Source organism: Xenopus laevis, chromosome 1L, assembly GCF_017654675.1.
Source record: "Xenopus laevis strain J_2021 chromosome 1L, Xenopus_laevis_v10.1, whole genome shotgun sequence".
Lineage (NCBI taxonomy): Eukaryota > Metazoa > Chordata > Amphibia > Anura > Pipidae > Xenopus > Xenopus laevis.
In genome coordinates, this window is record NC_054371.1 from 97,143,738 (window position 1) to 97,168,885 (window position 25,148).

The 25,148-nt window shown below is 44.2% G+C and overlaps 1 protein-coding gene across 1 annotated transcript in view; it reads right to left on the minus strand.

Annotated features, from left to right (window-relative positions):
• Positions 1-8,091, minus strand: part of LOC108711800 (lysine-specific demethylase 4B) — a 451,885-nt gene extending 443,794 nt beyond the window's left edge. Inside the window, exon 1 of the mRNA XM_041591519.1 lies at positions 7,646-8,091. The gene's annotated coding sequence lies outside the window, so the exon portion shown is untranslated. The remainder of the gene's footprint in view (positions 1-7,645) is intronic.
• Positions 8,092-25,148: the final 17,057 nt, after the last annotated feature.

Below are 25,148 nucleotides of genomic sequence, written 5' to 3' on the forward strand. Positions count from 1 at the left end.
TCAGTTGAGAAGCAGCAGCACACCAGTAACATTGGCTCTGTGTCTCCACACATTTTCTTTAACAGATATGTAGTTTGCCACCTGTTTGCTTCAAAATGTGGCTGTACAATATTGTCATCTAAACAACAGATCCATGTTGAAGGCAGTGAGTGCTTAGAAAGGCTTATATGTTGCCTTAACATGGGAATTGTAACATAGTATCTATAGAGTGACAAAATGTCTGCTGCAACCTTGTTTTTTTATACTTGTTCAGATACATTGATACTTATGTATATTCTCTGATTTGAAGATGTTGGGTTAACAGTTATTTTGAAAAGTGTTACAAATCAGGCTGTTGCCAGTTAAAGAGGTTGCTCTTTAACTGAGGCCAACCAACAGCATCAGCCTGTCTGTCTGTTAGATCTCACCCTGTTTAGGTTATACATTCAACTGATGTATTTATTGCTGCAGCCAATACTGTGAATAAAGCATATATACTTATATGTGTAAATATAATACTGCTATGATGAGGCTGACATCACATATGTTATTTGCCTTGAATGTGAAGTTATGAGAGAAGGCTCAAGTACAATATTGTTCAGATGTTAGCATCTTTGAGAATGCATGTTCAGATGTTAGCATGTTTGAGAATTAACAATGTAATAAAAGTTGAGAAGCAGCAGCACACCAGTAACATTGGCTCTGTGTCTCCAAACATTTTCTTTAACAGAATCACTGTTGCCACGGCCACACCGTGGGCCTGTAACAGTTTCTTGGGGGCTCGTCCGGGATCGGCGCTACCTATTGGTGAAGTGCTGATCAACAGAACAGAGGGACAACAGACCAGAGACTGAAAGCTGAGTATTCAGAAAGGACAATCTGTGTAACAGCGCCAGAGAAGTATTCAGCATGGCAGCAGACAGTGAGAGGAGGAGCCTGACGTGGAGCATCAGCAAGCGCATGCTCACCTTGCCAGCAGAGAAACTTCTAAAGATTGCCCAGAATGTTGGTCCAGTACCAGATACAGACCCATCACATCTTGAGGTGGGGAATGAGGAGGAGTGTTTTGAGTACATCCATTCCTTTATGTACAGTAGACATTTGTTAGAATCAGAGGATAAGGGAATGGTGGAACTGTTAATGCTGAAAAATGCTATTGATGTTATGATTACTGAAAGCAATGCTAGCGTATATAGTAATGTGAGTGCCAACGGAGTACAATTACAGCCAGAACACAAAAGGCTTTGGAGGTAGCAGATACAGTAATTTCTAGTAAAATACCTTCCGACCTGCCCTCCAGTAGCACGAATGAACCATTAGCAAGCAGTGCAAATGGCAAATTATTGGTTGGTGCCCCAGGATCCCAGTCTAGTTTAGGCAGTACTCAGGGATCACCTTCAGTCTATGGAGATTTGGAAAAAACACTGCTCCAATGCATGCACGCAATTTCGGCTCAGTCAACACAGTGCCCTACTCAAATCTTAAGCTCAGACAAATCTAATAGCAGCCAAGCAGACTTCGGAAAACATCAGAAATCTGAGAGAGACGTTGCCATAAGGGACCTTTACCTTCATCGCAGAGAATTCAAAATATATGGAGGTCTGATTAGTGATGACACATTTGATATGACTTACAACAACGTATGCAAGCAAATAGATGAGGGTGTGAAGGAGAACTTCAGTGAAACAGAAATTATTCGGGGGGTGCTTAGGATAATAAAGCCTGGCCATTTTAAAGATATGCTCATGAACAATGATGGTATGACAGTGGCTGAACTCAAGGATTTCCTACAATCACATCTTGGGGAAAAGAACAGCACAGAGTTATTCCAAGAGCTAATGTGCACTCAACAGCAAGAGCAAGAGAGTCCACAGCAGTTGTTATACCGGGTCATGGGGTTAAAAAGACGGGTTATTTTCACATCCAAACAAGTAGATTCCGGCATCAAAAATAACTCAGATACAGTACAGGATGTATTTTTGCATACAGTGTACCAGGGCATAGGCTCTAAACAAAGTGACATTAGACGAGAGCTGAAACACTTGTTGTCTGACAGGCGAGTTACTGATGAGATTATACTGAAGCAAGTAACGAAGATCACAAGTGATGAGAATGAGAGAAAAAGAAGACTTTGTGCAAATACACGTCAAAAACATGCAGATGCACATGGTGCCCAGCTAGAAACAGTAAAAGTGAAAGACAAGGTCAGTCATGAAAGTAAGATTGAAGTTGATGTTATACTTCAGTTGACTGAGAAGATTAATCAGCTAACTAAAGTAATCAACTCAATGAGACCTTCTAAGCAACCAGAAGTGACTCAATGTGGTGCCTCAGGTCACACCAGCTCTTCAACAAGGGGAAGAGGGAAAACCTATGCTTGCACAAAGTGTAGTGAACTACATCTCTCAACTTGTAATCATTGCTGGGTGTGTGGGGGAGAGGATCATCGAGCTATTGGTTGCTTGAAGAACCCTAAGTTGCAGGGAAATGAGAATAACTACAGAAGGTCACCACTGGCAAGAAGTAAACCTCGGGGACAGTTCACTACCTTATCACCAAACCCATCAGATCCACCAGCAAAAAGAAAGGATCAGATCATCAAACTTATTGGAAAAAAAGCCCTGGCAAAATGTAACTTCAATGGTCTCACTGTCACTGCTTTATTAGACACTGGTGCTCAGGTCAGTGTTGTAGATAGGCAATGGAAGGACAAGCACTTACCCAACTTGGCAGTCAGACCACTTGCTGAGCTCATGGGTGGTGGAGATAAACTGGAAGTGTATGCTATTAATGGAGAACTAATACCATTTGATGGTTGGGTAGTGATAACTGTAAACATGCCAGGAAATGAAAACCCTGATTTAGCAATAAATGTTCCTTTTCTAGTGAGTCGCCACCCAATGGACAGACCCCTGCTTGGGTTCAACATCATTGAAGAACTAATTCAAGGGCAGCCAGAAAGAGTAATACCTACCCTTATTAGTCTTCTATGTAGTGCTATTTCAGTTCCAAGTGATAAAGCCAGAAACATAGTGAACCTGATTCAAATCAGAAAAGATGGAAACCCACATACACGCTTAAGAACTGGTCAAAGAGAACTAGTCATTCCAGCTGGGAAACTGACTTGGGTGAGGTATAGAGTTCCTCTAAGCTTTGAAGTGAATGAATCAGTAGTTTTGTTTGAGCCAGAGGAGAATAGTTTTGCTCTCCAAGAATTGGATATAGGAGAGGGCCTTCTGGAAGTCCAGAACAACAAAATACCTTATGTGGTAGTACCTGTGGGAAATCATACAAAGCATGATGTCATTCTTCAACCCAGAGCAGTTATTGGCAGCATTCAGAACATTCACAAGATTGTAGAGACAGATATGCCAGATCAACAGAAATGGGAAATGGAGATGAACAAAAACATTTCTTCCTTGTCCCAAGAGCAGTTATCATTACGTTGGCTTCCACCAGTTGACTTAAGTCATCTTAGCGAGAAACAACAAGAGACTGTTAAACACATGTTGTATGAGGAATCGGCAGCTTTTGCAAGAAATGATAAGGACATAGGCTGCATACCAAGTTTGCAAATGTCACTAAATCTTAAACACAAGTACAAAAAGCTTACACATCAATACCAAAACCTTTGTTTAGGGAAGTCAAGGACTACATTCAAGACCTCTTGGCAAAGGGATGGATAATTAAGTCAAAGTCACCGTACGCTGCTCCTGTGGTATGCGTTCGGAAGAAGGATGGCTCACTTCGGTTATGTATAGATTATCGTCTGTTGAACCAGAAAACCATTCCTGATCGCCATCCACTGCCTAGGATTCAGGACTTGATAGACACTTTTGAAGGCAATAACTGGTTTAGCATATTAGATCAAGGAAAGGCGTACCACCAAGGTTTTATGGCTGAAGGGTCCAGACACCTTACTGCATTTGTTACCCCTTGGGGCCTGTATGAGTGGGTAAGAATTCCTTTTGGCCTCTCCAATGCCCCTGCTGCTTTTCAGAGAAGTATGAAAGAGATGCTTGACTCTTTGAGAGATGAGTGCTGCATCCCATATTTGGATGATGTTCTCTGTTATGCAAAATCTTTTGAGGAGCACGTTGAAGGGGTTCGTAAAGTTCTAAAAGTACTTCAGAAGCATGGTGTGAAGTTAAGGCCACAGAAATGTGAGCTGTTTCGCAATCAAGTGAGGTATTTAGGTCGTATAGTATTAGCAGAAGGAGTAAAGATCGATACAAAGGATGTTGAGGCTGTAAAATCCCTCAAGGAGAAAATTCCTCAGACAGTTGGTGATGTACGAAGATTGTTGGGGTTTCTCAGCTACTATCGCAGCTATGTTCAAGACTTTTCACGAATAGCTAGACCAATTTTTGAGCTTTTGCAAATGAAGCAAATGCCTGCAACAAACCAATCACAACATTCCAAAGCTAAAGGACCTCAGTTACCATTGAGAACTGCAATCCTGTGGACAAGCACACAACAGGAGGCATTAGATCAGCTCATTGACATGCTTACCAGTCCACCAGTCCTAGCCTACCCTGACTTCAATCTCCCATTTACATTCCACACTGATGCTTCAGAACAGGGGCTTGGTGCAGTCCTATATCAACATCAAGATGGGAAGCTCCGAGTGATAGGATATGGTTCCCATACATTAACTCCTGCAGAAAAGAACTACAGGCTTCATAGTGGAAAGTTGGAGTTTTTGGCTTTGAAATGGGCTGTGTGTGAGAAGTTCAGAGATTACCTGTATTATGCACCGCAATTCACTGTATATACTGATAACAATCCATTAACATACGTCATGAGTACTGCAAAGTTAAATGCAGTAGGCCCTCGCTGGGTTGGAGAATTGTCAGACTTTCACTTCATTGTTAAATACAGACCAGGAAAAGCAAACACAGATGCCGACCACCTGTCTCGTATCCCATTGGATATTGATAGGTATATGGCACAGTGTACAGAAGAATTGTCACAAGATGTCATTTGTGCCACTTGGGATGGTAGTAAAGCAGGCCAGAAGGGAGATGTTGCTTGGATTGCTGCTCTCAATATGGATGCAAACACTCATGAGGAGCCTTCAACTTTACTACTATAAATCAGCCGTGATGACTTGATGAAAGCCCAGCGTGAGGATCCAGTGATTGGGGAAGTCATCAGACTCAAAGAGGTAGGAGCAGTTCTACAGCGAGATGTAAGACAGGCAGCTAATAGAGCTACACAGAAACTGTTGTATGAGTGGAGAAAATTACATCTGGATCAAGGACTCTTGTACAGGATAACTGGTAAAAGACGACAACTGGTCCTTCCAACCAAGTACAGACAGATAGCTTTGAAATATCTTCATGATGACATGGGTCACGTTGGTACTGAGAGAGTAGTATGGTTAGCAAGAATAAGATTCTACTGGCCATTTATGAGAAAAGAGATTGAAAATTATATCACCAGAAAGTGCCCTTGCATCAAACAAAAGAAACCAGTCACTCATGTTAGAGCTCCAATGGGAAGTATTACATCCTCAACACCATTGGAACTCGTTTGTATTGATTTTCTACATTAAGAGACTAGTAAAGGGGGATATGAATATATTCTAGTAGTGGTGGACCACTTCACAAGGTTTGCTCAAGCTTATCCCACAAAAAACAAGTCAGGTCGTACTGCCGCTGAGCGTATCTTCAATGACTTCATTCCACGCTTTGGATATCCAGCAAAGCTGCATCATGACCAAGCGCGAGAGTTTGAAAATGAGTTGTTCCGTACTCTTCAGCAATTGGCAGGTATCAGACATTCCAGAACATCACCTTATCCCCAAGGCAATCCGGCTGAGAGATTCAATAGGACACTGCTTCAAATGTTACGAACTCTCAAAGATAAAGAGAAAGAAAGGTGGAAAGATTACCTGCAGCAAATAGTACATGCATATAATTGTACCCGACATGAATCAACTGGATATTCACCATTCTACCTATTATATGGATTTCATCCACGTCTGCCAGTAGACTTACTGTTTGGTTTTTTGGGTGAAAAAGAGAAAGTAACTGCAAGAGGCTATGCTGAAAATTGGGCAAAGAGGATGAAAGAAGCATATAAGATTGAGAGGCGTCATTCTTCATCCAGGGGATCGTGTACTGGTCAGAAATAACAGTGAGAGAGGAGGACCTGGTAAACTAAAGTCATATTGGGAAAAAGATATTTACATAGTAAAAGAGCAGGTCAATGAAAACCCAGTATATGTGGTTTATTTAGAATCTGGGGATAAAACAAAGACAAGAACGCTACATAGAAACCTGCTGTTATTAGTGAATGATTTGCCGGTAGATTTATCGCACACAACAGTTGGTAAAAAGGAGAAACAACCGCATCAAAGGAAAAGATGTTTAAGAAACAGAAACTTGAACAAAGAGACTTACAGTGACAGTTCAAGTGACTCTGGAGATGAAGGGGATACAGGCTATTGGGTAAGAGTACCTTCATCAAAACATCAACACTGCACAGTTTGTTATCAGGACAGTTCACCATCAAGAGATAAAGGGAGAGTGACTCAATCATCTACAAGAATGCAACCGAAAAGATTATCGGAGTTGCCTGGTGTGGAAGGCCCATCTGGAGCAATGGGACAGGAACAATCACTTGCAAAAGAACAAGGGCAGTGCCAGTTGGAAGATTCACCTATTTCAGAACTTTCGCCTGAGACAGAAAGTGAATCAGTCCGAAAAGGAAGACCCCAAAGCACAAATCTGCCAATTGAGGTTAGGCGTTCCAACCGAGAGAGAAGGCCAAAGCAAGTGTTTATATATGATACTCTTGGCCAGCCGTCAATATGTTCACATCCCACAGTGAACATGGTGACTCACACTCAACCTAATGTGACTTGGTGGAATGTTCCACACTATGTTCCACACATAGAACCTTACTTACTGTACATGCATACGCCAAATGCATATCATGTACCGGTTTATTGAATGTTTAAAAATATATATATATTTTTTTGTACTGATTGTTAGACATGTCAGGAGTCATGCTATAATTTTTGTCAGGGAGTGTGTGACCCCAGTAAATATGAGGTCACATTTACATGAATGTATGTATATATATATATATATATATATATATGTGGATGTATACTGTATCTGTGCATCAGACTGTAGCCAAGTTCTGTATAGTGGTTTAATCCATTCACATTCCCACCAATAGGGGTTACCCATAAGCCCACACTGTGAGGGAGTTTAGACACAGAGAGCTGCTGTTTTGTCAGTTGAGAAGCAGCAGCACACCAGTAACATTGGCTCTGTGTCTCCACACATTTTCTTTAACAGGTATGTAGTTTGCCACCTGTTTGCTTCAAAATGTGGCTGTACAATATTGCCATCTAAACAACAGATCCATGTTGAAGGCAGTGAGTGCTTAGAAAGGCTTATATGTTGCCTTAACATGGGAATTGTAACATAGTATCTATAGAGTGACAAAATGTCTGCTGCAACCTTGTTTTTTTATACTTGTTCAGATACATTGATACTTATGTATATTCTCTGATTTGAAGATGTTGGGTTAACAGTTATTTTGAAAAGTGTTACAAATCAGGCTGTTGCCAGTTAAAGAGGTTGCTCTTTAAAGAGAAGCTGACACCAAAAAAAATAAAATAAATAAATAATACTTCATCTAAACCTACCTATAGGTCATGCAAAAGATTTTCTCCTTAGAGTTTTCATTTGCACAGTAAATGCAATACTCAGTTTTCTATCCGACTGTCTCCGACTGTTTCTCTCCCCTGCTTCCTGTTTTCAGTGTGGCTGGATGACGTCATCCATGGGAGGAGCTTTGAGCTTCATTTGCCCTTACTTTCAGCCTGCGTAAGTCGACCACGTGACCCTCCCATGTGACAACAGTTGCTGGTCTCTCTGTGCAGCTCCTGAGTTTGTTAATTACGCTCGGGTCTCCCTCCTCTCCCACGCCCCCTCCTTTTACAAATAATTGTTTAGCGAACAGGCTTGTCGCCTGCCTGCTTCAAAGGTCTTCCTTCTCCCTCACTCGTCTCCCCCTCTTTGTAAACAAATCTGAAGCAGACGCAACAGTAAGCTTGTCCTTATCTAAAGTACTCCCCCCCTCCTTTCTTACACACAGAGAATCAGCGTTATCCTGAAGTAGCATTAACCATTTGTTTCCCACCCACTCCCTTCAATCTCCCCATCAAGCAACTTTATTGTGCTTCATTTTAAAATGTTTAACTTTTTGCGCCTGTTACAATGTAATCCGTGCAGGCGTTTCCTATTGGCCGCCTATGTCACGTGATGCGGCGCAATGCGCGATGACGTCACGGACACATGAAGCAGTAAGGGCAGAAGCGCCTCAAGACAACGGACGCATCGGATTGGCTGTTGCAGTTTTTTTTTTTTAACAGGAGGCGTGACAACACGAAGCACAGAATGGAAGATCCAAAATGGATACTTCAAAGGTAAACATCAAGATCCGCTCGTTTAGGTTAAAGATTAATCGTTTTAAAAAAAAAAAACAGCACAGTAGGCATGCTTACAGCATAGCAAAACCACTGGCAGGATAAAAAAAAAAAAAAAGATTGATGTCAGAATCGCTTTAACTGAGGCCAACCAACAGCATCAGCCTGTCTGTCTGTTAGATCTCACCCTGTTAAGGTTATACATTTAACTGATGTATTTATTGCTGCAGCCAATACTGTGAATAAAGCATATATACTTATATGTGTAAATATAATACTGCTATGATGAGGCTGACATCACATATGTTATTTGCCTTGAATGTGAAGTTATGAGAGAAGGCTCAAGTACAATATTTTTCAGATGTTAGCATCTTTGAGAATGCATGTATGTGACACATGAATTGTAAATGACAGGTAATAATAAACTGTATGTTGAGAATTAACAATGTAATAAAAGTTGAGAAGCAGCAGCACACCAGTAACATTGGCTCTGTGTCTCCACACATTTTCTTTAACAGAATCACTGTTGCCACGGCCACACCGTGGGCCTGTAACATGTACAACAACGGGCTGAGAACACATCCTTGAGGAGCTCCTGTGCTCAATCTGATGGTGCTGGAAACCTTGTCACTGATACGAACAGACTGAGGCCTCTCTGACAGAAAGTCCAAGATCCAATTGCACAAAGTGGTACTCAATCCCAGCTCTCTTAGTTTCCCACTCAGCTTTTGAGGGATGATGGCATTGAATGCTGAGCTAAAGTCTATAAACAGCATTCTCACATAACTGTCTTTCTTGTCCAGATGAGTTAGTGAGAGGTGGAGTACAGAAGATATGGCATCCTCAGTTGACCTGTTTGGCCGACATGCAAATTGTAGTGGGTCCAGTAAGCGGGGGAGGGTGCTCTTGATGTGTGCCATCACAAGTCTCTCGAAGCATTTCATGATGACCGGGGTTAGTGCAACAGGGTGTCACGTAAACATGTGACGTATGACCAACTAGCACACACAGGGAAATACCACACTTGTAAGAAGGGTTTACACAGGAGTTTATTTCAGATACAAAACAAGCAGAAGATCAGGAACACGGAATTAGCATGTGAAATCCCCAAGTCCAAAACACTCCCGGTCAGAAATAAAGAGCTTCCCTTGGAGCAATCCACACCAAGATGCACATGCCCTCCAGGCAAATCCAAACACAAAGTCAGGGAGTTCCTTTGGGCAATTTCAAAGGGGTAAGGAGCAAAGTGCCTTTGGGTAAATCCACCGAATAACCATACCTCAAGGGGATCCAGGTATAAACAGTCCTCTGGGAGGTAGGGAAATCCAAACTGTTGGAGGGAGTCTTCCTGCCTTAGCTAGGATAAACTCCAAGGAACCACAGAGGAGGGTGCCCTGCCACAGCCAGGTTACACCCCAGATGAACAACAACTCTATACCCCTCCCCTCTGGTATTTCTGGCCTTTTCCCCACCCCCTAGGGTTGATTGGCTGGGAGGCCGGCCCTGCTTCTGGTTAACCCCACCCAAGCAGGACTGATTGGCAGGGGCCCTGCTGCATCATTAGGGGAGGGGGAAATACCTTTGAGGGGTTTGTCCAGCTCTTCTGGAGGGCAATCCTGGGAGCTCCTTTGTTTAAAGCTTTTTGGCGGGAAAGTAGAACAAAGAAGAAACACCATCTTGGATTGTATGTGTACTAGTCAGTTAGCTATGGATAAAATGGGACCAGTAGAAGGGGGTTTTGGTCACACTCAGTATTTGTCACACAGGGCAGTAGTCATTCAGGCAGGTTACTGAAGATTTCTGCACTGGAATGATGGTGGTGGACTTGAAGTATGTGGGGATGATCATCTGGCTTAGCGATGTGTTGAAAATGTCAGTGAAGACGTCAGCCAGCTGATCAGCACAGTCTCTGAGCACACGACCAGGAATGTTGTCTGGTCTGGCAGCCTTTCGTGGATTGACCTTGCTTAAGGTTCGCCTCACGTCGGCTGTGGGTAGACAGATGACTTGGTCGGTGAGAGGAGGTGTGGCTTTCCTCACAGGCTCTTTGTTTAGCATGTCAAACTGTGCGTTTGTATTCTTTGTACATCGATAGATTGCTTGTTTCAATGTAACAATCCAAAACTATCAGATAAAATAAGTATGTAAAATAACAAATCAGACAATGTTCTGGCCATTCATTTACAGCAATCATATGAAAGTTATGTATGGGGAATATTCACAGTAACCCATAGATAGGCAATAGTGGGGTGTCCCAACAATTTTTGTGCGATGGCGATTGGTCACTCATTTGATTGGACAGGTTAAAAAATTTCTGTCGTCTACCGATAATATCTCTCCATGTATTGTCAATCTTCTGATATCAGTGGGAGACTGTCACCAGCTTTTGTCGGACATAACTTTCATACGATTGCTGTTAAGGCAGAATATCGTCTGATCTGTTCTTTTACTACTTTATTTAATCTGAAAGGTTAGGATTGGGATGTCTGATCGTTCGTCCGATATTGCAGGTATATCTGTACGTCTATGGCCATTTTAAGGCTTTACAATGAGTTAATAGGTGAGAATGCTGGAGAGCCCTTTTATAGATAGAAGCTAATTTAGTTCATTTTAAAGGAACAGTAACATTAAATTTTTTTAAAAAAAATTCATTAGTATAGAACGAAATAAAAACACCAAGGCAAATTAAACTTTAAAATAGCAAAGCCTGTTTTAAGAAATAACTTACAGAAACTCTGCTTCCTGTCCTCTACAGAAAAGGCGAAATGGCAACGACACAGGGCACCAGCATAGGACTGGGGTTTAGCAACTCGCTGTTGCCGCCCCCACGCATATTGTATACATAACTGCTGTGGATGCTGTCTGGGAAGGTCCGGGGGGGGGGGCAAAATCAGTTTTCGGTGGGGAGCGTGTCAGAGTTTCTGTAAGTTATTTCTTAATATAGGCTTTGCTATTTTAAAGTTTAATTTGTCTTGGTGTTTTTATTTTGTTCTATACTAACATTTTTTTAAAAATGTTTTTGATGTTACTGTTCCTTTAAGAAATCCTTATTTTACTTTTTGTATTGGTCTTCTGCTTGTGCACAGTGGAGTTAGTTTGATTTTTCTTGCTTGTTTTGATGAGCTTTAATCACAGTATTTTTGGAGGGAAATTAATTTAGAATTCAGTAATTTTGGGAAACAATATAGCAACCTCATCTGTTTTTCTGCTCTTTACTCAACCCTCTTTTGTATTCTTTATTAGTTTTACAATTTGGGCTGGACCTATGTCAGGTAAACAAAGCAATAATACCACAATACAGAAGACCTAATTTCCCAATGATTTGGGTCAAAAATGTTCACACAGCTTTCATTAAACATTTAGGGCTTTACAGTTTGAAATGCATGCCAGTCTGGTTGTATTCTGTCCCAAACTGTTTGGAGAAAGTAATTGTAACTGCTTTTGCTGGGATCTCTGGGGTAACAATTTATCTGGATAAGATATTCCATGCACCCTTTCTGGAGGAACAGAATTCAATTCTTGATCAGTTGATCACTGGTATTCTTACAATCTACTCTCTTACAATCCAGTGGTGAAGCCATACATCAATTACCTGAGCCAAAAGACAAAGCAGAACTCACCTCTTTTCTGGGATTATTTCTCAGAAATATTGTTTATGATTATTCTATGATATGTAAATTCCACAACACCATTATGTGCCTTTATTAAAAAAATATGTGCAGTGGGAGTGGACACCAGTTTTTTTCCAATCAGTCTATACACTGTGTGGTAGAGTGCCCAAGGAAAGTGTAAAAAGGTGTGTTTTACCTTTGATTTCTCCCCAATAGGAGATGAAAGCTGCAAGGGAGATGTCAGAGCATAGTCTCCCTGTTTAATGGATATTGCTATCTGGCACTGGATGCTATAGTGTTCTGGAAGGAACAGGCAATCCATTCCAGTGGTCCAGTTCACATTTTGGAGCTCACCTTCCACAGGAAGGCTATCCCGTGGAAAGGGTATTTAAACTTAATTGGAAGTTTAGAGAATGTCTCTCAGCAGGACACAGCAGGTAGGAAACCTGGCTGTGTGAGGAACTCCCAGAGGAGCTGGGATTGCCGCCTGATACTGCATGAAGCAGAGGGAGCCTGTGACCCTGACAAAGTTGTGCCAGGAGGCTGAACACTACCAGGAAGGAGTCCTGTGAGTACAGGGGTGAGCCACAACATTGTTTTGTTTGCTGGTAGTCCACAAGGGGCCCAGTCTAGTCAGGGACTGCTTCGAAGTGTGAAGTTAGTGCCCAGTGGGCAAGGTTTTTATTTTATGATTTATGTTTGTTTGCTACAATGTTCACCCCTGTGCACAATTGACTGTGTTTGTTTAAAAGTGGGAACATAAACTGCTGTTTTCCTTGAAGAAGCTGTGTGTCCCTGTCTTTCTGCTCCTTTGTCCTATGCTGCCTGCTCACCATTGTGAGCTTGCCACGTATGGTGTTTCAGATGCGGGCAAAAATAAGGAGCAATTAAAAGACATACACCTGTTTAAAGGGCTGATGAGTCTTTACCTATACGCCAGTGATGAATATGGCAATTAGTGCTGCTAATCCCATTTCTTCAGCTGTTCAGCAGGAGGCCGTGTTAAAGAAACAGGAACAGCAAGATGGCGACTGGTGGATGCAGTTCCACAGTGACTGGAAGAGAGTCTGCATGCCAAATGTGGTAAAGATGCCAATGGGGAAGAGACTGCAAAATGCCCCACAAGTGAAACATGAGAGTTTCTGTGAGTTACAATTAGCAGTGGCAGCTCCTGAAAAGTCTTTAGGTAAAAAGACAAATTTTTTTCTGTGTACCACAGAGAGAGTTCTTCCAGCAAGCTTCCTTAAAGGTACAGCGACCTGTGTGTTTTCAATAGATGCCAAAGGAAGTGAGGGAGACTTCGCAAGTGGCAATGGAAGTCACTGGGGCTCATTTATCAACACTGGGCAAATTTGCCCATGGGCTGTTACCTATAGCAACCAATCAGTGATCATCTTTTTAAAGCCAGCTGCAAGAAGAACAATGAATGCAGCAATCTGATTGGTTGCTATAGGTAACAGCCCATGGGCAAATTTGCCCAGTGTTGATAAATGAGCCCCATTGTGTCTGGATCCAAGCCAGGAAACTAGTTCCCAAGAGGTGGTACCCCAAAGCTGGAGCCCAGGCGGCGGGCACAAGTGCAGCATGCCAAGGAGAGAGGGTATGCTGGTTTCACAGTCCCGTCTGGCAAGGTTGGCCAAAGATTATCCCCAGCAGTTCCAGAGAGTCTAATGCCCTTCAGGAATGGTGAGACTGTTCTTAAAGGGGTGGTTGAAAGGGAACGGTAGGCTGGTGGGATAAAAGACTGGGACTGTGGAAGGAAAGGTAAGGTCCTTGGTGTCACGGCCGGCACTCAATACCAGAACAGGTGCCAAGTACCCTTGTCTCGGCTCGGCTTCACCAGTAGTGTGACCACCATTGGGCTTCGGGAGGAGCCCTCAGCTTACTTGGGTGCCACCTGGACTTACGAGGGGTACAAGGCGAGATGTTCTGGCTAGCAGAGGGGCACGGCAGGTAGAAAGTCTTTTGGGCCGAAGGTCACGGTACAAATGGAGCAGGCAAGAGAATCGTCAGACAGGCAGGGTCGAGGCAGGCAGATATCAAGAATCGTCAGGCAGGCAAGGGTCAAACCGGGTAATCAAACAGATGGGGTCAGGCAGAAAGAGTAGTCGAGATGCAGGCAAAGGTCAGGATTCGGATATCAGAATAGTCAGGAACAGGCAGGGATCAAAACCGGAATATCAGATACAAAATACTCAGGAACAGACAGCACAAGGCTTCAGGAACCACCAGAATCAAGATTCTATCACGGGCACTGGCTGGTAGTATGAATGGGCCTTAAATACTTTCAAATTTCGCGCCAAAACGTACGTTCCTAAGAAACCAAGATGGCGCCGGTGCTGAAGGCAGGAGAAGGAGTGCGGCGGCGTGGCGGCCATCCACGCCGCCGCACCACTAGACCACCAGGTATTTCTATTACATTACCCCCCTCTAGGGGGGGCCACTGGACCCCCTAGCTTCCCAGGAAATTTTTGATGGAATTTCCAGCCTTGATGTCATTGACTGAGACCCAGGAGTTCTCCTCAGAGCCATAGCCCTTCCACTTAATAAGATACTGGAGCTTACCCCGTACCAGACGAGAATCGAGGAACTCCTGGATCTCAAATTCAGGCTGACCTTCGACTAACACTGGGGGAGGAACAGGAATATGACGGACTTGAGTGGCTGGTTTTAGAAGAGAAACATGAAAAGAATTAGATATTTTAAACTCTGCAGGTAATTAGAGACGAACAGAAGAAGAATTGATTATTTCAGTTATTGGGTATGGACCAATAAACCTGGGGCCAAGTTTGAGAGAGGGGATCTTCAACTTAATATTTTTGGTAGATAGCCAAACATGATCTCCCACTTTGTATTGAGGAGCCACTCTACGAGATCTATCTGCAGCTTTCTTTTGAGCAGAGGAAGCTGCAGAAAGAGAATGATGAACTTGGGCCCAAACCTTAGAAAAATGATTGACAGAGGAATTAGCAGAGGGTACAGAGGAATCTAAACCAGAAAAAGAAAATGCTTTTGGATGTAGCCCATTTACAATAAAGAAAGGAGACTCCCCAGAGGAGGAGTGAGTGGCATTATTGTAGGCAAACTCTGCCCAGGGCAACAATTCAGCCCAAGAGGACTGGTTATCAGAAACGTAACACCTGAGATATTGCTTGGTTTGGGGATGGTAAGCAGTTGAGAAGGATAAATCAATCCCAACTAACGAGCAGAAAGCTCTCCAAAACTTTGAGACAAACTGAACTCCTCTGTCAGATACAATGTTAACAGGGAACCCATGTAACCTGAAAATATGAGAGATAAACAGATCGGCTAAGGTTTTGGCAGAAGGGAGGTGTGGAAGGGGAATAAAATGGCTCATTTTACTAAACCTATCCACCACCACCCAAATTACAGTTTTACCCTGGGAAGGAGGCAGATCTACTATGAAATCCATCGAAAGATGGGACCATGGCTTCTCAGGGATTAGTAAAGGATTCAACAGACCTTGTGACAATTGACGAGAGGATTTAGACCTTTGACAAATTGGACAAGAATTTACAAAAACCTTAGCATCCTGTTTAAAAGAAGGCCACCACACATGACGGGCTAACAAAGAAATAGTTTTGGAAATGCCAGGATGCCCAGCCATTTTGGAGTTATGAACCTCTTCGAGAACTTGTTCCCTCAACTCCTCAGGCACAAACATTCTCCCAGAAGGAGTGTCTGCAGGAGCAGAAGATTGGACAGGGGACAACAAGGTGGAGAGGTCAGAATCCAATGCGGCTAGGAATGATGGGTATGCACTCACTAGAGTCAGAGGAGGTAGATTCAAAACTCCTAGATAGTGCATCAGCTTTGGTGTTTTTAGATCCAGGCCTATATGTTAAAGAAAAATTAAACCTGGTGAAGAACAATGCCCATCTAGCTTGCCTAGGGTTTAGCCGTGTGGCCGATTCAATGTAAAGCAGGTTTTTATGGTCTGTATATACGGTTACCATATGTTTAGCACCTTCAAGTAGATGCCGCCATTCCTCAAAGGCCCACTTGATAGCCAACAATTCCCTGTTCCCAATATCATAGTTTGCCTCTGCAGGCGAAAACTTCCTAGAGAAAAAGGCGCAGGGATGTAACTTGTTGGTAATCGGGTGCCTTTGGGAAAGGACTGCCCCAGCACCCACTTCAGAGGCATCTACCTCCACAATGAATGGTAAAGCAGTATCAGGATGCTGCAAAATAGGGGCAGAACTGAACTCTTTTTTGAGGCGTTCGAAAGCTTGAACTGCCTCTGGGGGCCAAATACTAGGGTCAGCACCCTTTTTGGTCAAGTTGGTGATTGGGGCAACTACCAGGGAAAAATTCTTGATGAATTGGCGGTAATAATTTGCAAAACCGAGGAATCTTTGGGTTGCTCGTAAAGAAAGGGGTTGGGTCCATTCCAGGACTGCTCTCACCTTCCCTGGATCCATCTCAAGACCCCTGTTAGAAATGTTAAAACCCAAAAATTGAACAGAGGTAACTTAAAAAGTACACTTCTCAAGTTTTGCATACAGATTATTTTCTCTCAGTCTACGTAAAACCTCACAAACATGATTCCTGTGTTCAACTAGATTAGAAGAGAAAATAAGAATTTCATCAAGATAGACCACTACGAATATCCCCAGCAGGTCCCGAAAGATGTCATTGACAAATTCCTGGAACACTGCGGGGGCGTTACAAAGACCGAATGGCATTACCAAGTACTCGTAGTGGCCATCCCTGGTGTTGAACGCTGTTTTCCACTCATCCCCCTCCCTGATTCGAATCAAGTTATAAGCCCCCCTAAGATCAAGCTTGGTAAAGACTTTTGCATTTTTAACTTGATCGAAAAGTTCGGAAATTAGAGGGAGAGGATAGCGATTTTTTATGGTAATCTTATTAAGCCCCCTATAATCAATACAGGGGCGAAGACCACCATCTTTTTCCCAACGAAGAAGAAGCCCGTCCCCGCAGGGGAACTAGAAGGTCTGATGAAACCCCTTTCTAGGTTCTCTTTTATATACTCTTTCATTGCCTGGGCTTCGGGCAATGAAAGAGGATAGGTTCTACCACGAGGAAGAGTTGACCCAGGGACCAGATCTATTGGGCAGTCATACTGCCGGTGTGGGGGTAAGGTTTCTGCTGCCTTTTTAGAGAAGACATCAGCGAAGTCTGCATATGCAGCAGGTAACCCCTCAAGTGAAGTAGTTGCAACTACAGAGGGAAAACATACCCCACCACACATAGTACCCCATTGAACCACCTCCCTTGAGACCCAGTCAATCAGAGGGTTATGCCTCTGGAGCCACGGTAACCCCAAAATAAGAGGAGAGGAAGCACCCTCTATGAGGTAAAAAGCTATCTCCTCACAATGCAAGTTATTAACACACATGGAAAGAGTTACCGTCTCCTTAGAGATTACACCTGACCCTAAGGGTCTTCTGTCCACAGCCATTATTCTCATGGGGGCACTTAGAGGAACTACAGGGATACAGAATTTAGCTGCAAAAGCAGTATCCAGAAAAATACCCTCCGCCCCAGAGTCCACAAATACGGACAGTTTAACAGAGCCCGTAGGCCAAGTTAGTTTAATTGGTAACAAAACTTTAGAGGCAGATTGGGGAGAGGAAACTCCTGCACCCAAATGGAGCTCCCCTTCTCCATTTAGGCTTCGGAGTTTCCCGGCCTCTTAGAACATTGGTTCAGAAAATGTCCCTTTTTACCACAGTACATACAGAGACCCATGGAACGCCTGCGTGCCTTTTCCTCAGGAGTTAGGTGGGATATGCCTAATTGCATAGGCTCCTCCTGAGGCAGAGGCACAGAGGGGTTAGGAGATTTCACATTGGTCACCACATTGGATCTTATATTGGTAACCCCAGAGAAGTTTGTATTCCTCTCACCCCTTCTCTCCCTTTGCCTTCTATCTACCTGGATGGCGAGGGACATGAGACCATCCAGGTTAGAAGGCAGGGGATAATTAACCAGACTATCCTTTACAGAATCGGATAACCCCAACCGGAATTGACTCCTTAGAGCCAAATCATTCCACCCAGTCTCCACTGCCCACCGGCGGAATTCGGTGCAGTACACCTCCGCATCCCTTTTCCCTTGGCGCAACTTACAAATCGCGGTATCGGCAGATGATGCACGATCCGGGTCATCGTAAAGAATGGCCATGCTGTTAAAGAAGGTGTCTAGGGAATAACGAGCAGGGTCTGAAGAAGGCAGCCTGAGGGCCCAAATTTGGGGGTCACCCAAAAGCAGGGTCATTATGAACCTTACTTTCTCCTCATCAGATTGAAAAGAATGAGGAAAGAAACTAAGGTACAGCTTACAAGCCTCTTTGAAAATGAAAAATTTAGTGCGATCCCCACTGAACCTTTCGGGGAACACAATCTTGGGTTCATGGGGTTTAGATGAGTTACCCCCACTGGCAGAAGAACCCACAGGAGGTACAGGAACAGGATTAGGCGGCTGCTGCGAAGGCCCCAATTGGCGGGTCAGATTGTGGAACCCTTGAAGCAAATAATTCTGTTTTTGCTCTTGCTTCTCCATACGTTGCAGCAAGGTAGTGAGCAACATCTCAGTGGAAGTTTGAGGTGTAGCAGAGGCAGCAGCAGCTTCATGACCATCGTCCTCCATGGCCCGTGATAATGTCACGGCCGGCACCCAATACCAGAACAGGTGCCAAGTACCCTTGTCTCGGCTCGGCTTCACCAGTAGTGTGACCACCGTTGGGCTTCGGGAGGAGCCCTCAGCTTACTTGGGTGCCACCTGGACTTACAAGGGGTACAAGGCGAGATGTTCTGGCTAGCAGAGGGGCACGGCAGGTAGAAAGTCTTTTGGGCCGAAGGTCACGGTACAAATGGAGCAGGCAAGAGAATCGTCAGACAGGCAGGGTCGAGGCAGGCAGATATCAAGAATCGTCAGGCAGGCAAGGGTCAAACCGGGTAATCAAACAGATGGGGTCAGGCAGAAAGAGTAGTCGAGATGCAGGCAAAAGTCAGGATTCGGATATCAGAATAGTCAGGAACAGGCAGGGATCAAAACCGGAATAGCAGATACAAAATACTCAGGAACAGACAGCACAAGGCTTCAGGAACCACCAGAATCAAGATTCTATCACGGGCACTGGCTGGGAGTATGAATGGGCCTTAAATACTTTCAAATTTCGCGCCAAAACATGCGCCAGCGCGCCTGTACCTTTAAGAGGCGCGCAGGCGCGCCGCGCGCCCTAAAAAACCAAGATGGCACCGGCGCTGGAGGCAGGAGAAGGAGCGCGGCGGCATGGGCATGGCGGCCATCCACGCCACCGCACCACTAGACCACCAGGTATTTTTATTACACTTGGACTTAAAGAGTTAATTGTGCAATCAGAGTGCACCTGCCTGTTAAAGGTACTGCTGAAAAGTCAGTAGAGGTGAAAGTGAATGGGATTTCACTGTGGGTCACACTGGACATGAACTCAACTAAAGGTGGCCATACACGGAGAGATCCGCTCGTTTGGCGATGTCGCAGAGGTGGGCAATATCGGGCTGATCCGATCGTGGGCCCTAGGGCCCAACCATAGGATCCTAACGAACGAGAACGGGCGGTCGGATCGCGGGACCGCATCAACGAACAGATGCGGCCGCGATCCGACGGGATTTTTTGTCCCATCCGAGAGTATTGGCCAGATCTCGATCGGGGGAAGCCCGTCGGGGGGCCCCATACACGGGCCAATAAGCTGACGACTTGGTCTGTTGGCAGCTTTTATCGGCCTGTGTATGGCCACCTTAAGTCGGTGGTGTTGCATGAACTGTTACTGTTTGTTCTACCCTGGCAGGAGGTCCCTGAGATGCAAGTGAACTCTGAACCAACTGTATGTCTGTCTTTTGAAACCACCAAAGGGACAGTTGTTCACTCCCTGGTAGTTGCCAGTGAGGGGGAGGTGGAAATTGTTCTGGAAACAGACTTTCCCCTATTCTGGGAGTTGTGGGGAAACAACAAACCAATGAATGTGGGACAATCAAACCAGGTGGTGAATAATGTTAATAATGCAAAATGTTATGTGTAATTTTGCTGACCAATGTCCAGATGTGAATCCTATGTGTGTGACTGTGGGGTGTGAAGTAGCACCCATAGTAAAAAGTTTAGGGGTGACCCCCAAAGTGAGTTTTTTTTTTTCCCTAGCTTAGGTGAATTCTGTATTGCAAAGGCTGGAAGGTGTAAAGCCTAATTTAACAAACATAAATGTTGCCAGTGTGAATGATTATGAGACTGCAACTCTGGTGCAAGAAACTGCAGCAAATGTGGAAAAAAGTCTGCATGGGGAATTGTTGAGCAGAGAAAGCTCAAGTACTTCAGTAATGAAAGGGTTAAATCCCAGAGAGAGTAACTCTTTGTTGCCCTGCAGTAACTTATCTCCTGAAGGTGTTAAAGGGAATGAGACAAGAGAAGTCAGATGAGAGGTCTGAAATCCTTGACTGCCAAGCTGTGTGCGTGTGTGAGCCAATGCAAATGATGGTTTGGAAAACAGTACCGTGAGTCTTAATGGTGATAAGCCAGACGTGATGTCTGAGGAAGCGAGTGATGAAAATGTACAATTGCCTCCTGAATCTGTGCGTGTGCAGGTGGCAATGAACAGAACAGAACTGTTCTCCAGCAAGCCCGTCTGTGTGAGAGTTGAAACACAGTGTGCTGTAGAGGGAAAGGTATGTGGAGTTACAAGTTCCCTAGTAAAATGTGTGTCTGAGAGTATCTTAAAGGCACAGACTGCCGGTAAAACAGTGAGTGAGAACAGACCTGAGTGTGCTGATATGGAGAATGGTAACATGGCTGTCAATGGGGATAAGCCACATGGAGTGACAGTGGTTGAAAGCGAAGTCATGACTCCTGTGGTACATTCCATGGAAGGAGTCTTGAAGTCAGAATATGTCTGTCTGAAAGAGGATGCATTGGGTCCCAATACAAGTGATGCCAAATATGAGTTGCTTGATAACCCTGAGCGTGTGACCGAGTGTGTGTCTGGTTGTATAACACAAGTCTGTGAGCAAGATGCAACCAGAGGGCAGACTAAAACTGTTTACCATGGGCTTGAAGTGAAAGCCCTCAGTGTGTTAAAAAACCCATCATTGCCAGTTGTGGAAGGACACCCTATATCCCAGGCAGTGGGTAAAACTAAAATGCAAAGCATGCATGATGGTAACAGAGATGCCAAAGTGTGTGTCTTCCCTAGTAAATAAAATTTAGGAGTTGGAAGTGTGTGTGGCCGCTCCCATATTGACACATGTGTCAGATTCATGTGGTAGCAATAAGTTGTCCTTGAAGGGTTCATCCAAAAGTCGAGTAGGAGAACCTGGGTGACTAAAATAAGGCAAAAGTGCAAGTACATGGTGATGCCTGAGAGTCGCTCAGCCTTACAAAGAAGCATGCATGTGGTATCCCTGATTGAGATGTGTGTGTTGGATCTCATGCATAGGAAAGAAAACCTGAGGAGACTTATAGAAATCCCTTTAAAGAGGACCTGTCACTTTTCAAACATATGCATATACTGTCTGCAATTCGATTAAACAGACCAGCAGTTGAGTGATAGTTTTTAAAGTTGTACATAACCTTATTTATTCTTACTTCGAAAATAGCCTGACTGGAAAGCGCCATTTTGAATAAAGAGCAGTAAAATCTTCCGTCCTTGCTCCTCTGAGCAAGTCTGAAATCCCGCGCATGCGCACTGACCGGAAGATCCTTATCAGGAAGAAAGGAGCAGAGCAAGTAAAAGCATCTTGCGCCTTCTTCTACATTCCACAGCAATTATCTGACACTAAACAAGTCAAAGCATCGCTGCTGGACTTCCGCATTCCAGAAGAATTACAAGAATCCACAGACACTGTTTATCTTGGCTGTCGGGGGAAGGTCTGCTTCTGCCGGACAACTGCTTTATTGTTCGCTTCTTCTGTGCATCGTTCAGGGTTAATATAATTGCTTTGAGGCCAATGTTACTGTGGAGCAGCAGCTGGGGTAACAATTACTATGGTGTAGCTAGGATAACATAGTTATTGTTAGGCACAATTGGGTGAACATATTACTGTGGTGCAAAATTGAAGTAAACAAATTGCTGTGGGACACAACAGGGGTTACCATATTACTGTGGGGCACACTGGAGGTTACATAATTACTGAGGGGCACAACAAGGGTTTACACAATTTTGGGGCAGCATGGGGTTTGCACAAATACTGTGGGTCAGCATGGGGGGTAAAATAATTATTGTGGGGCACAACAGCGGTTAACAATTTTTTTGTAGTATTTGTAGAGCAATAGAAAGCAGATAATTTGTACTTGGGACTATAGGAGGGATGAAATATAATTGTTACATGATTGCTAAGGGCAAGTACGTTTGCACAAAGGAACATCAGGAGCCAGTAAATATGTACTGCAGGGGGGGACAATATATCAAATACAGGACAGCAGGGGGCAGCATAATGGTAGGTGTGGAGGGGGCAGAATATATGGACCACAAAAGTTGGATGCATAGAGGTACTCAGCAACTGCAGGAGGGGCAGCATGTGTGAACAGCTCCTGCCACGCATATAGGCACCATGGGACTGCAGTGGGTGATAGCATATAGGCACTTCGGGACTGCATAGAGCAGGGGTCAGCAACCTTTACTATCAAAAGAGCCATTTTGCCCCCTCTTCCACTAAAGAAAAATAGTCTGGAGCCGCAAAACATAACACAGCTTATAAACGTAAAAGTTTTAACCTTTTTTAATCTTAACTTTTACAACAACAGAATACAACAAACAGAAGTGCAGTGTGTATGTGTAGGCCTATTTTGAAATAAATGAAACACTGAATTACCCATATTAAATGATAGTGTTCTCATCCAGGCCCGGACTGGTAGTCTGTCCGTTTGGGCAAATTCCCGAGAGGCTGCTCTACCCTGCAGTCAAGTGGGCCGTGCGGTGGCACCCTGGTATTGCAGGGTCACCGGATGCCTTTTTCACGCCACTGTTGCTTTCCTCATTCCCAACCCAGTTTATACTGCCAGCCCAGGACCTGTTATCCAGTCTCCAGTGCAGACCAGCTTCCGGCCACAAGATGCCTCAAAATGTGCAAGCGGTCAGCCCTCTAGGAGGCAGCATCTGAATGAACATAGCTGAGTCCGTGTGGAGATCATGGAGATAACGCGAAGCAGCAGCCATCAGACTGCATACAAATATTCCTTTCCTTACTATGGGACCCTGTCTTAAAAGTCAATCAGCACAAAATTATATAACTTACATTGTGCAGACTGAGGAGGGGGAGCGGGTTTACATCGGCAGTCTGGCGAAGGATCGCACTTAAACATGACGTGACTCATGCATCTGCACGTCTGTGATTTATGGGAGCTGGGCCTTTGTAATTGTGTTTTTTATAAATAAAGTACCATGACTGCATATCTGAACAGGGGCCGTAGTAGAGAGTGTGGATACTTTTATTTCCTTCAGCAGAAATTCAGTTATCCGTATCAATGTGACACAACAGATGCGTCCTCAAGAATATAAGTAAGACCAGATAACTTTTTATATATTTTATAAACAAAAACTCATGTCTGTTATTTAATGAAGACACACTTATAATTTAGCAAACTTCATCTAAACCTACTGTAAATGATAAGGATATTAGAAGTCACTGAGGGGTTGTTCTGTGACCATATAAAGGCACAAGGCTGCAGGCTGAGTTATACAGGGAACTCTTGAGTATCACTCATGTATTATAAGGGATAATGTACCCCCTACTGTAAATGATAAGGATATTAGAAGTCATTGAGGGGTTGTTCTGTGACCATATAAAGGCACAAGGCTGCAGGCTGAGTTATAAGGGAACATGCACCCCCTACTGTAAATGATCAGGATATCTATATATACATATATAAAATATGCGTGTGTATAAGTAAAACACCAGAATGCATTTATGTGTGGGCTGCCTTGATTTTTTTTTGCCGGGGCTGCTTTTTACTCCCAGTCTGGCCCTGTTCTCATCTGTTTAATGTGACTTCTGTTTCTGAAGCTCCATGGTGATCTTCCCTCTCTTGTCTTGAGTGTGTGGCCGCGGTTCAGACCATGATCTTGCTGCGGCTCTTGGCTGTCACTCCTGGGATGTCTATACAGTCCTCGCACCTGCTTGCGGCTTCATGAGTGTGTGAATGCGTTAAGCTAACTGTTAGCTTACCACGGTCGCACACTCAAGAAGCCGCTAGCAGGTGCAAGGGCTATATAGACGACATGACAGGCAAAGCCACAAGACCGAGCCTCAGCAAGCAGGATGAAGAGCCGCATGAGGCTCCGGAGCCGCGGGTTGCCTACCCCTGGCATAGAGGGACAGCGCTATATATAGACCACAGGATTGCACGAGAGGGGAACGTATATATAGGAACTCATGTAGGGGGATAGGATGGCATATGGGGGCAGTATATAGGTATAGCACAAGTAGGAATGCCAGATACTAGAGGACATCAGAGGGGATGTATATAGGCACCAGGGGGTAGTGGTATATATGGACCACAGGAATGCACAGAGCCCGGTGTAGGGGGATAGGATGGCATACAAGGGGACTATGCATGGAGCGAATATAGGCACTAGTAAAATAAGGGGGTGGCGTATAGACACTACAGACCACATAGGGGGCAGCCGTATATATGGACCGCAGGACTGCACGGGGGATGTGCATATGGGGGAAAGGACGGCATATGGTGGGGTGCATGTAGGTACAATGGTAAAGTAGGGAGGTGCATATAGACACAAGATGTCATATAGGCATTAGTGGTTATCAGAGCTGTTGCATGTAGGCACTAGGGAAAAGTAGGGAAAGTGTATATAGGCAACAGGGGCTCGGATGGGGGACAGTATATAGGGACCACATGGATGTACGGGGGGCTCATATAGGGTGATAGGATGGCATACATGGCCACATATAGGCATTAGGGGACCATGCAGGGGATGCATACAGGCACTAGGAAAAAAATAGGGGGTGGTATATAGACTCTAGGAAAACAATATGGGGTGGCATATAGGAACAAGGGGACCACACAGGGGGCAGCCATTTATATGGACCACAATACTGTATATTTGGACTGCACAGGGGGATGCATATAGG